At 35.3% G+C, this 12,410-nt stretch overlaps 2 protein-coding genes across 2 annotated transcripts in view; both read left to right on the plus strand.

Moving 5' to 3' along the window:
- The window catches only part of Usp1 (ubiquitin specific protease 1), a 473,693-nt gene that overhangs the window by 334,032 nt on the left and 127,251 nt on the right, over window positions 1-12,410 (plus strand). The window lies entirely within an intron of this gene.
- The window catches only part of LOC135697177 (uncharacterized), a 511,087-nt gene that overhangs the window by 239,687 nt on the left and 258,990 nt on the right, over window positions 1-12,410 (plus strand). The window lies entirely within an intron of this gene.

The raw sequence follows: 12,410 nt of genomic DNA on the forward strand, positions 1-12,410 counted from the left end.
CACAGTTTAGTATTGGAATAAAACAAAGTTATGTTAATGAACTCAAATTTTTATTTCATAATGAGTGCCGTTAACCTCAATCTACCTGTGCACCAACTCTCAAAACATAAACAATTATCAAAATATTGCTTGCAATGGGTAGAGTGAGTAAACTAGAAGATAAGTGTATTTTTCAACCGATTCGAGTATGAATATGGCATTACATCTGGTTTTGAAAGTCAGTGCACAGGTAAAAGTGAGGTTACGGGACGCTACATATCAATTGGATGAAAATAATTCGCAGTTTCTTTAATCGTATGCCAAGGAGCAAATTTTTGATCTGGCGCTGTCACTTTTGTCCAGTCTTTTCCACACTCTTCGATTGGATTCATTGCCTTAAAGTATTTCCATAGACATCTCTTGGAAAGAGCCCAACAAGTTTCGATTGACCGGACCGGACAATTCGGAGGATTCATCTCTTTTGGGACGTATTGCATATTTTTTGCTATGTATGAAGCTACCGTGTCTTTCGAGTAGTGGATTGACACCAAATCGGACCAAAATAGTACTGGGCCATCATGTTGACGGATCTTGGGCCGCAGACGCCGATTCAAACACTCCCGAACGTAAATTTCAGTGTTCATCGTCTCCTTCGTCACAAATGGCAAACCATGGCCTTCTTACCAAATTTTTCGGTAAAAATCTAGTTATCGATATCGACAACTTACTGACCATCACGGACTGTGTGGTATTGGTCTCCCGGAAGCGTCTTGTAGTTAAATTTGACGTACGTTTCATCGTCCATGATAAAACAATTCTCCACGCAGCAGGCAATCATATAGCTAGCTTCCGAGCCCTCGGTGTGACCGATGCGGCTTGTTTCTGACTCCGTTTCGGCTTCTTCTGCTTCTTTAACGTCTTCAGCCCGTTTCTTGGCTTGGCATGTTGCACGTTACTCTTCGATGTTTTTTGGTCAAATCTCGAACAGAGGCACTTTTCTGAATCACGAAACCTTGGTCATCTTCTGGTTCACTTATCGGTCTATTGCTCACGATTTACGGCCAGATTTCCATGTGTCCTCGAAGGTAACTTATTTACCTTTTAATCCGCAAGCCATTTTTAAGTCACAGCTTTCTTCATATGCGACGAGATCCTTAAGGTGTGTAATATCTGCTACCGGGGTTTGGAGGTTGTATTTGCTCATTACGTCGGCTGGTATAACTATGTTATTTGACCACCTTGTCGGTGCCTGTACCATGCTTTTAAATACTTGAGTACTATCGGGCAGCACTTCCAAAGTACGTATATCATCGACAGGATGTTTGAGTGGACGGTTGTTTAAAACCTGGTCTTGGGAATGTAAAATTCCTAGGTCGTTTCACATGCGCTTGTTATTACCTGCAAAATACATATACAATTCAATATTGAACTAATAATCAATAATACGAGACTACTTTTGCGGCGAATTAAAAATATAGTAAGGAATCTCTCTTTGATAAGCTTCTTTTGGAAGGAACTTCATTCTTACCCAGGGCGTCCACAGGTGTGATGGAGGTGTGGCATTATCCAAGCTGTCGAAACATCATGTCGACACTATTTTCACACCACAGCACATGGATCCAGTTTTTAAACGTGTGTGGTGAGGCATCGCAAAATTACTAACTCCTAAACAAACCATTTCCGTGACTTGGTGTCTGCGGCAGAGTTTCTTATAAGCATTATGTATTGACGTAAAAAATAGTTCAAAATCTAACTTTCCGTTTGTTAGCGGAAGAACAAAACAGAATGAAAAACGATGTTTTGACCATATTTTTCTTAAATTCCATATCACTCGAAAACAGTAAGCTTCGGCAAACTTCTTCATCTGGAGTTGTTTATTTTGAAACCTTGGTGATTCTGTTCCACTTTTCGGTCCGCCGGTCTCGATTTACGGCCAGATGATTTCGATGTGTCCTCGAAGGTAACTTCTTCACCGAACTTCCGGATGGCGGTTTGGACTGCTCCGATACTTACTTCCTCCATTTTTGCCAATTTCCTGGGTTGGGAATAGTGCACCATTTGTGCACGATCTGTTTGCGCTTTTCCGGAGAAATACCTCACATTTTGATGATTTTGTAAAAAAGTGCACTTTGCGCACACAAACTGATAAATTTCATCTGGGTAGAAATGGCGGCGAGTTGTGTTCTTATACTTTCTGGGGAACCCTGTAGATATCTAGAATTTTCAAACAAATTTTATTGTTTCGATAACGTAACATTACGAAATGAAAAATTTAGTTACGTTGTATCGAGGTGACTGTTTTTGAAAGGAATATACCATCAACATAAAGATTATTCTGCTGGATGGCCAAAAAATGGTTCTGGATGTCTGGATTCACCGAATAAAATACCATTTCGAGAAGTGATTCTAGCGCTCTCTAAGTGTTTATAAAATGCATAGAATTCTGATTAAAGTGAAGCTATCTCAGAATCATATTTATTGGATCAGCCGGTTGTCATAAAACACCCCTCCAGATATCCAGATTCACCGGAAAATTGGTTTTCGATCCTAATACATGGCGTTTTTTACAAAATGTTTTGAATTCCCAACATTTTGAAAATATATCAGTATGAATTATGTTGGTTCAAGTATCAGGGCTGGTAGTGACTAGCTTTTGAGTGACTTGGCCACTTTTTTCAAGCCAGTCACTAAGAAGTCTCTTTTTTTAAGGTCAAGTAACTAAAGTCACTTTTTCTTGTAATCAGTCACTATTTTCAACTATATTAGCGTCAATTTATTTCAATATTGATTATTATTTGCTTTGTGACGTTTAATCTTCTTTCTTTATCTACAGGCTGCCTATTCATTTTTCTAAATAAAATTTCCTGAGTTTTCCAGGTTTTCCCAGAACTTTAACGGATAAATTCAAGGCTTATAATAAGAAAGCTTTTTTTTTTAAATGCGATCAAAATATGCTTTTCTGGAAGATCAACAGTAACTAACCCAAGCGTTTTTAAGACATGCCAATCAGTTTTAAAGAAACAAGTTGGTAATCAAATCCAATGAATGTTGAACTTAATTTTTCACTGTTCACAGTTTATAAAAACGTACTTAATTTGAGTAAGTCCAAAATCTAAAAACATTCAATGTCTTGTAGTTTCGTATTCCATGTACAAGTTCATGATATTAAAAATTTTCAAAGTGCCTGAATTAAGGAAAACATTAAATGATTCATTTCAAGTTTGTAATTAACTTTATGAAATATTGGAGATCTTCATTGCAGTCCCATTAACTTCACAACAATTGACCACTTTGTCAAGCAGTTTTGGCGTGACTTTCTACCAGCGATTTCACAAAACTGGACCAACCAATTTCTATTTTTTTATGAAACGCACAAATGTTGGCTACTTTTCTCGAGGTTCTAGAAGAAAAAATCTCAAAATAATGTTTCATTTCAAAGTTCGAGTGGTAGTAAACGTCATTTTATCTGCTCGAATGAAGTGGTTAATTGTAGGAACATTCTTAAATTTCCATAAACTTTTTTTTTTATAGTTGAAGATGCTAATTTCAAATAACAGACTGAAGTGGTAGTTTTTATACGATAGATGAGGAGGAGATGAAAGTATAGAATTGATAGTTCCGTTTAGATTACGGCAGTGTGAAAATTGCATATAGAAAGTAGATAGCGAACTAGGACAACTTTTAAGGAAGGTACAAATCGGTTTTATCATCTCTCTTTACCAAACTCCCCCTTTGGAGAGGGATGGTGAGGGGTGTGTCCCCCCCGCCACCACTGGCAAAAAGAGATGATCGCCGACCGCTCAAGTACCAACGATGTGTTTGAAACAATTCTACCGATTTTTTACCGCACTTCAGTTGTTATTCGAAGGAAGGCATCCAGTCGTAGGTTTGGAAATTGCAACTATTGTTTTTTTTTTTGTTAAGTAAACTTGAGAAATATAGAAACCTTGAGGGGTATCGTGCAAATTTAGAAAAATCGAAGCCCCTCAGAAAAGCTAAATCTAGAGATCTTTGGGGAATTTCAGATCTTAAGAGCACATGACTTTAGTTCAGACTTTTTAGAGCAGTTTAAATATCTATAATCGTAAATTTAGGAAAATTTAGAACCCTTAAGATGTTCCGAGAATTTCAGGGAAGTACAGAGACCATCAGATAGTTTATGAAAACTTCATACATATTTCAGGAACTTCACAGAAGTCCAAAGAATTTCAGGGAAATTTATCTTCAATAGAATTGAGAGCTTTAGGGAAGCTTCGAGAACATCAAGGGCAGTTCAAATCAGAGAATCAAGGGCAATTCAAATAATTTAAAGAAAATTGTAGAAACCTTAAAGAAGTTCCGGAAACTTCAACAAAGCTCCGATAGAACTTCTAGAACGTGATAAAAATTATATGAACATCCGGAAAACGTGAGAGTATTATATCATGAAAAAATATCAAGAACTTTTAAAAATACGAAAGTTTAGCTAAGTTAATTAGAGAATATCAACGAAGTTTCATTCATTTAAAAAAAATGCAAGAACTTTTAGCAAGCAGCGATAAATATCTTCAAGAAATTCCAGGGAACTTAGAATTTAGATAGTTTCATGATATTCAGCGAAGTTCTGAGTACTTCGAGGACGATCAAATAGATTCAGAATAATCCCATTAACTTAAACAAATTTGCAACGACTTACAAGGAATTCCGTATTCCAAGAATTCTATGATTGATCTAAATACGTCATGGAATTTTAAATACATAATTTGCCGGACAAACAAATTTAGAGAACTTCAGTTCAGGGAAAATAAGTGAGCGTTTTTAATGGTAATGGAAAATTGTCTAAACTTCAAGGCAAAAAAATACTAAAGAATACTAATAAATTCAGGGCAACATAGAGAACTTTAAAGAAATTCGTTTAGGCAGTTTTAATAACACCCGGAAAGTCTAGACTATTGAAGAAGTTTTAAATTAGTGTCGATTATTTAATGGAAGTTTCATGAACTTCAGAAAAATCATGAGAACTTAAGTGAAAATCATAAAACTATACTAATTATTTCATTCTAATTCCATGAAAAATGCGGGAGCACAAAAGTTCTGGAAATTTAGAAAAACTTCGAAAACCTCACAGAAGGACAGTGGTATTCAGAAATTCATAGAAAAAATTTGGGAAGTTCTCAGAATAGTCCATTTCATATTCAACGGGAATTTCGATGAAGCTATCCTCCGAATTCAATTTTCTTTTAGTTTTTATTGAAATTTTCCACAATAAGACACCCTTTGGAAAGATTATCAGAATATTAATTGAATTCATTTCAGATTTCCTTTTGAATCTCACTACTTCCCTTGGAATTCTACTCACATTGAAAGTCTCTTAAGAATTCATTGGCATTTCTACTCAAAATTTCCTTAGATTTCTTCTCATAATTTGTTTGGAAAACTCTACTGAATTTATTTTACAAATTCCTTTGAAGATGTCCTGGAGTTATTCTCGGATTTAATTGTAATCCTTCTTTTAGTATTTTCAACAAAAAAAATCCAAGGACTTATGCTCCTAATTTGTTTTCTCCCACACACTTTATGAAATTATTCTCAGAATGCCCTTGGAATTTTCCTTTGAAGTTCACAGGAGTTGTGCTCCTCAGAAATTCCGAAGAGTTTTCAATAAAATTTATTTTTAATTCAATTCAGGGTCACTTTTTAGTCACTATTTTTACAACTATCAGTCACTATTTAGTCACTTATTTCTTCAACATGGTCACTAAAATCACTATTTTTGACAGCAGTGATGGCTACCAGTCCTGAGTATGTATTGAGGATAAACAATATCTGCTGCCAACTGCTATTTCAATCTGTACTGATGTATCCAACTAAATTTGAATGATTTTGGTTGTGATTTGGTTTTGCGGGAGAATTTAAAATTTTACTAATAGAAACTACGTGACAACTTTTTTCAGTGTAGATTATCGTTCACGCATTAAACGATTGATTTGAAAATTAATCATTTGTGCGAACTACACGCTTACTTCAGCTTACTCACCGGGTGCGTCGATCGTACTCAATTTCGTCTGATGCATTAGGTTGTCAAAATCTGAGTAAACGAGAAATGTCAAACTGAGTAAAAGCCACTCAGTCAGCCAAATTTGGGACTTAATGTCGCAGCAAACGCTCTAAGAAACGGCGAAATTATTGTATTGTATGTATGTATGTATGTATGTAAGGTAGCCACCATCCCTTCGAAGATCTTGTCTTGTATGCAGCTCCACTTAATAGCAAGATCAATTTGAGCTACCGATCTGAATTCACAATATCGCTGTATGAAGGGCCAAAAACGGTGGGGTGGACCCGTAAGCAGAGGCACTTACGCGAAATCCACGGGAATTTAAGAATCTCCTTCCAACGATACGATCCAACAAATCGAATAACGCAATTCGCAATACTTATTAAGCTTCCTACAGGATGGTTTGTTAAGAAGGGCGCGTCAATCGCCCTGAATCTGTTGGAGTAGAATTCACACCACCACAATCGAATCGGTAGGATAAAGAAAATGATAGTGTTTATTCCCTCCTAGACTCCGGCTGTCAATCATACCATCGTCCAGTTTCAATTTGAATGATACCCTGGTGCTCCCTCCCAACCCAGTATTTATTTATATAATGAAATTATATGAAATGGAGAAATGAAATATATCAGAACATTAAAATAAGACATAGTGAAATACATTTATATGGATAATATAGTTGCTACTGCAATGAAGAAGTATTTTACATATAATAAGATGCAGCTCTATACCTCCTGAGCTCACAATGGCAGGTGCATGTAACACTGAAATGTATAGGATATATTAAGCAATTGAATATATTTTGCTCGAATGATACTAACAATAATGCTAAAAATTGTGATGAATAACTAGAATAATGAATATAAATTTATGTAGATAAAATAGTTGATATTCTGCAATGAAAAAAAAATACATATTTTACATATAATAAGATGCATCTCTATGTTTCTTCTGCTCACAATATCAAGTGGATGTAGCACTAAAATTTCAAGGTTATATTAACCAAATATATATTTTGATCTTGAATTATACTTGATATTCTCTCCTTACAATAATGTAAGGATGTAAATGTAAAGTGTGAAGTATAACTAACAAGACTAACAATAAAATGGGAATCTCGTCTAAATGAGAAATAACCTGTATAAAATTTAAGCATATAATGTTATGCATTGTTGTTGCTTTCACTGCTTCATCCGCTAAATTTTAATTTCGATAAGTAATGCAAAACAATATAAATATATAATTGTTCCAGCTAATATTGGTCATTAGGTAGAACTTTTAGTAGTCTGCAGAAGGTTAATTATTTTATTGTTGGTCTTTTTATGATCTATCAACGAAAAGCTGAAATAAACATGAATAATTGATATCGATGAATCCAGTATTTCAGATATGTTTTGAATTTCTTTTGAATGGATAGATTATCCTTGTTTTATTTGAAATCCAACATTGTTTGGTCCATGAAGGAGTATGCTGTTGAAGTGAATAATGAAATGAAAATAATTAAATTCAATATGTGCCTCCGTTAGATCAACCGGTAAAGGCATAGATATCAAGCAACGACAAGCAATGACTTTAAAAACGCAAACGTCACAAAAAGTGGAAGGAGTGTAAGTTTACCTCATTTAAGTTAAAATACTGAATAGTTTGAAATGCATAAGTAGAATTTAATGATATAACATGATAAACAATGATAACAATCTAAAAAGATATAGGAATTCAATTTAATAAATGAAATATATAATAATGTATATTAAATTCATTCAACTATAACTCTATATTGGATCATCGGTTGGGATGATGATGATGATGATCATCGCGTTAGGGAGATATATAGTAAAGGAGGATTGATTGTAACCGTAGGAAGTTTAATATAATAATATGGAGTCAAGATCCTGATTCCCGAATTAATTTTGTCTCAATAACAGGAATTCCTGAAACCAAAAATGAACAATTTTGCGTACTATTATTAAAATAATATTCAAATGTAATATTTTTAAGAGGCCGGACGTAGACTGAAAAAAAGTAAATTATTTAACAACCACTGGTTTACGTATCATCAACGAAGAGCTTGAAAACAAGTCAATGATTGAAGAAAATATGCTGAGAATTCCTTTGCTGATGATGAAATGGAACTATCACTCATTGTAGCAGGACGCCTGTCATTAGCTGTGGGCTGTCCTCACTGTTAGAGTTGATCAATCTTAATAACCTCTAATTGTACTCAACCTACTATTCATGCCTTTTGTAGTTCCTCAATGACAAATCTTACCTTACCAACTACGGATTTTACCTGTACATGAAAGACCTTACACACACACACACACACACGCACGCGGCCGCGCGCAACTGACAGTGCAACATTACAGACAGCCTTCCGCACACCGTTGTTGCATCAACACCGTCGCACTAAACACACATTCTGCTAACCACTTTGTCATTGCATGGTGAACTCCTCCAACGAGTCAGCATTGCATAGCAACCATAGCAACAACTGAATCCACCAATATAAAAACATGCATCCATTTCTATATGTGTGCATAAACAAACGCCTATCACCCGCACATTTTTTACCACAGTTCTTCCGTTTTCTTGTGATAGTGATTCTACGTTTTAGAATTTTACCACCACAACTTAGCATGCACAATCCAACACATTTGCAGCTTTCCACATTTCTCACTTTTGTGAAACGCCGGCGAGGCATAAAAAGAGGGGAAAATCATCGCATTCTTCGGGACACTTCTCTTCTTCACTCTTATGTATGCGTGAGCGTATGGGAAGACAAAAGCCTGCCCACGATTTTCGTCGCACATTTTTTCGATTGCACTTTTCATTAACTTAAGAAACGGCGAAATTATTGTATTGCCAATAAAAGTTTATAAAGAGAAAAAGAGAGGGATTAGTAATTCTATTTAATTCAATTACCTTATTTGCTTATCCCTGACAGATACGCGTATTTCGTCTACAATGAGCAGACTTCTTCAGTGTCTTGTACTAATACTCGACTGGTACAGTCCAGATTTAAATTAAATGCTTCATTTGCAAAGTAAAAGCATTTTAAGATTGCAATCGTATACCTCACCGAGTAAAATTTTGAAACCATCATCACTCTCATAGTTCTTCTATTCTCCACGAGTGCCAACTTTGATTTGCCACACCGGCCGAAATGTACTAAGATAAGTAGGAATTTGGCTATTGAATTTTGAAAAACATGCCGGTTTTTATACATCATCTGATAGAGTTTCGTTTGTGCTCAGAAAACTGTTTATTGATCCCATAGACATTCATCTTGATTAGTAAACCAAGTTTTAAATTGTCAATAAATTGCATTCGATGGCATTAATACTCGCCATGACAGTTCGCAATAAATGACAGTTCGCTCTATGGCGAGCGGCGCTAAAATGGTGATGCTTGCAACTGTAACCACACTGGTTTCACAAAGTTCCTGTGCACCATGAAATTTTGGATTTAGGTTCCAATTATAACTCCATTGCATGCGGAGACAGTTTTCAGTCGTCTTCAGCTCCAGTAAAATGCAGGTAATTTCCATTTTTTTTATCAAAACAAATAAAAAAAAAACTTCCCTGCTGAAAATATCACAGAGTGGTTTCGACTGCGCGAGAACGTCGTTTACTCAAAAGTAAGTAAAAGTGCGCCCACTCACTTTTGAGTAGCTATACTTCCCGCTGCGAAACCGAACTTTTTGTCAGTGCGAACCTCAACCTGAGCTGGGTTTTAAAAACAAACGATCGAACTGACGTTTGTCAGAAAACAAGCAGGCCCAATCTTGATACCCGATACCCGAATTCGCTATCTGATTTGTATCAACAAACTGAACGCAACTGAACATCTCAAAATTGTTAACAACGTGAAATATCGTCAAAAGGTGGCCAATATAGGAACATGGCCAATACTGGTTTTTTACCATATTCTTTATACCTTGCATGCAATATTGTTTGCAACTTAACGAGCAAGCTTGTTTTCCACGAGAAGCCCAAGAGGAGATGTTGTTACTGAGGTCCTATGTTTTCAAGAGAAAACTTATTCAAAGATTTTGATTTACGGTTTAGCGACTTTGCAGTCAATTTAATTGTTTATGTCATTAGCCAAATACATACGTAGACCATAGGTCCACCGTTGTATAATTGGCAATGCACCCGTGTACTGAATGGGAATTGTGGGTTCGAATCCCACCGGTGCCCTTAGATTTTTTCGCAAATTTTCTCACACACACGTCTCTTACCGATGATATGTGCCTCTCAGTATGTTCAAACTTTCTCTTATTCAAAGAGCTACGAGGTGGTTATTCTGAAATGTTAAACAATATTTCAAAGAAATTGGATTGACTGAGAATTCAAAGAAAAATCGTAGAGCGAATTCCAAGGGACGATTTTGATAACAGCGATGAGAAAACTGTGGGATGATTCAAATTGATATTCTTGAATAAACTTCAAAGAAACCTGTGCAGACTTCTAACGAAAATATTAAGGACTTGACATAGATATATGGGAAAATTTCCAAAATAACAAATTGCAAATTTTCTAGATTTTGATCTTATTTTTTTTTTTTTTTTTTTGGCAGTGTTCAATATTCTGAGACAGACAAGAAACATTCGAGATATCGAGAAAGTAGAAAAGATTTGTGATTTCAAGATTTTTGAAGTTTTAATAAGTCTTATACTTTAAAAAATGTCTTCAGTGTCCAGTGTTCAGTCCTTAAGATGTTGGGCAGTTCGCAGTGTTCGCACATTGAGACATTTTTTTAATGACGGTCTCTGTTACGTAATCAAGTGCCAATCACCGACGAGCGTCGATTGCCAATTGGGTTCTTTATGAGTAGTGAGGTAAATGCCCCAAATAACCACCAAGCCCACTAATTCACCTTTTTATATAAGGTTAATGTAGAGTTTCCAAACTTCATATTAGTCGTATATCAGCTTTGTATTGAAATGTTTGCCGAAGGAAGCATAATTGTCCCATTGTGTATATGAAAGTCTATTATATTTTAAAGGAATAAATGTTTTCAATTCGATGCCTAGACATATCAAACGTACAGCAACACTTACATAATTTAAAAGACACTGCATTTCACACGTTAAAACTGTCTTTTGATTTTTTTTTATGAATTGATAAATTATGTATTTTAACGAAGTTATCTCTAACGGATTATTTTGTATGGATAACTGTCATGACTTTTTAATAATTATTGTAGCACTGCAAAATTTATTTCTGTTCGCCATGATGGATTTTTAATATTTGATTTAATAGTAGTAGATTAAAAAAAAAAGTAGTCAACAAAAGTTTGAGTCTCGTACGGATATAGAGGACTGAATTTAACATTTGATTAAAAAAATGCAATTTTGAAGCTTATTTGGAATCTTGAGTTAGTAGTAAGTGAGCATTCCTGACATTGCTGAAAATCATGATAGCCTCAGATTGCGGGGTTGCTAGTGTAATAGGATGCTTTGTTGATTGTTCATTAACTCTTGATTGCTTCTAATACTTATGAATATTTTAGGTGGACAAAAAGGCGAACCAAGAGGTGGACGCCTGAGCTTTTCCACATTTATATCGCTGTGAAGTAATTGTTAACTCGAGAGGGAATTTATATCTGTAACTGTAACCAGTTCGATTTTGTTTACAAACCTGGTTAAATTGTCATATTTAAAGATAAATCGTCCAGCTCAAACCTTTGTAGGGGTAAGAGGTGGGACCATCATCATCATCTAGAACCCGGGACAATTATACCGGCAGTGGACCACAAAGGAATTTCGGAACAGTTCTAGAGCCACCAAAGCAACTCAATCTTTCATTTTGTTTTCCTCTAAACTTACTCAATTTTACTTACGAATTTATTCCATGCATCTTTCGCTCGTTAAATTCCAACACATCCCTACCGAACCGTTCCTTTCTTTAGTTACCTACTCTCTCTTTCTCTCTCTCTCTCTAATGTGTTGTTGTTTCAGTGTAGGCAATGTGTTGCAAATTTAAGTTAAGCTTACTTGGTTTGCAACTTTCCTGAAATATAGTATATAAAAAAAGACTCAATCACGAGCGCTGCCTTACAAAACAAAACAAAATGACCATTAACTTTATACTCCTTTAAAAAAAAATAGACGGTAAATTACACTTCCTTAAAACTTAGGAGCTATTCTCTAGAGTGTAGACCACAACTGCAGCAAAAAACGAAAAAAAAATCCTCCCCACTTCAACTGAATTACCTTGAATTTTAGGATTTTTCCATAAATTTACCATTTTTTTTTTGGGGGAGGTTTTGTGTAGATGTGGTTTGCAAAATTCAGCATTTTTGTTTTGGTTTTTTGGTTGAAATGTCTAAATAAATATAGGTCCCACCAATTGAGCTTTATTATTGGCGCTCGCAGCAAATGTGTATTTGT

This window comes from Ochlerotatus camptorhynchus, unplaced genomic scaffold (genome assembly GCF_037179485.1).
Source record: "Ochlerotatus camptorhynchus isolate MF236.1 unplaced genomic scaffold, CSIRO-AGI_Acam_v1.1 ptg000067l, whole genome shotgun sequence".
NCBI lineage: Eukaryota > Metazoa > Arthropoda > Insecta > Diptera > Culicidae > Ochlerotatus > Ochlerotatus camptorhynchus.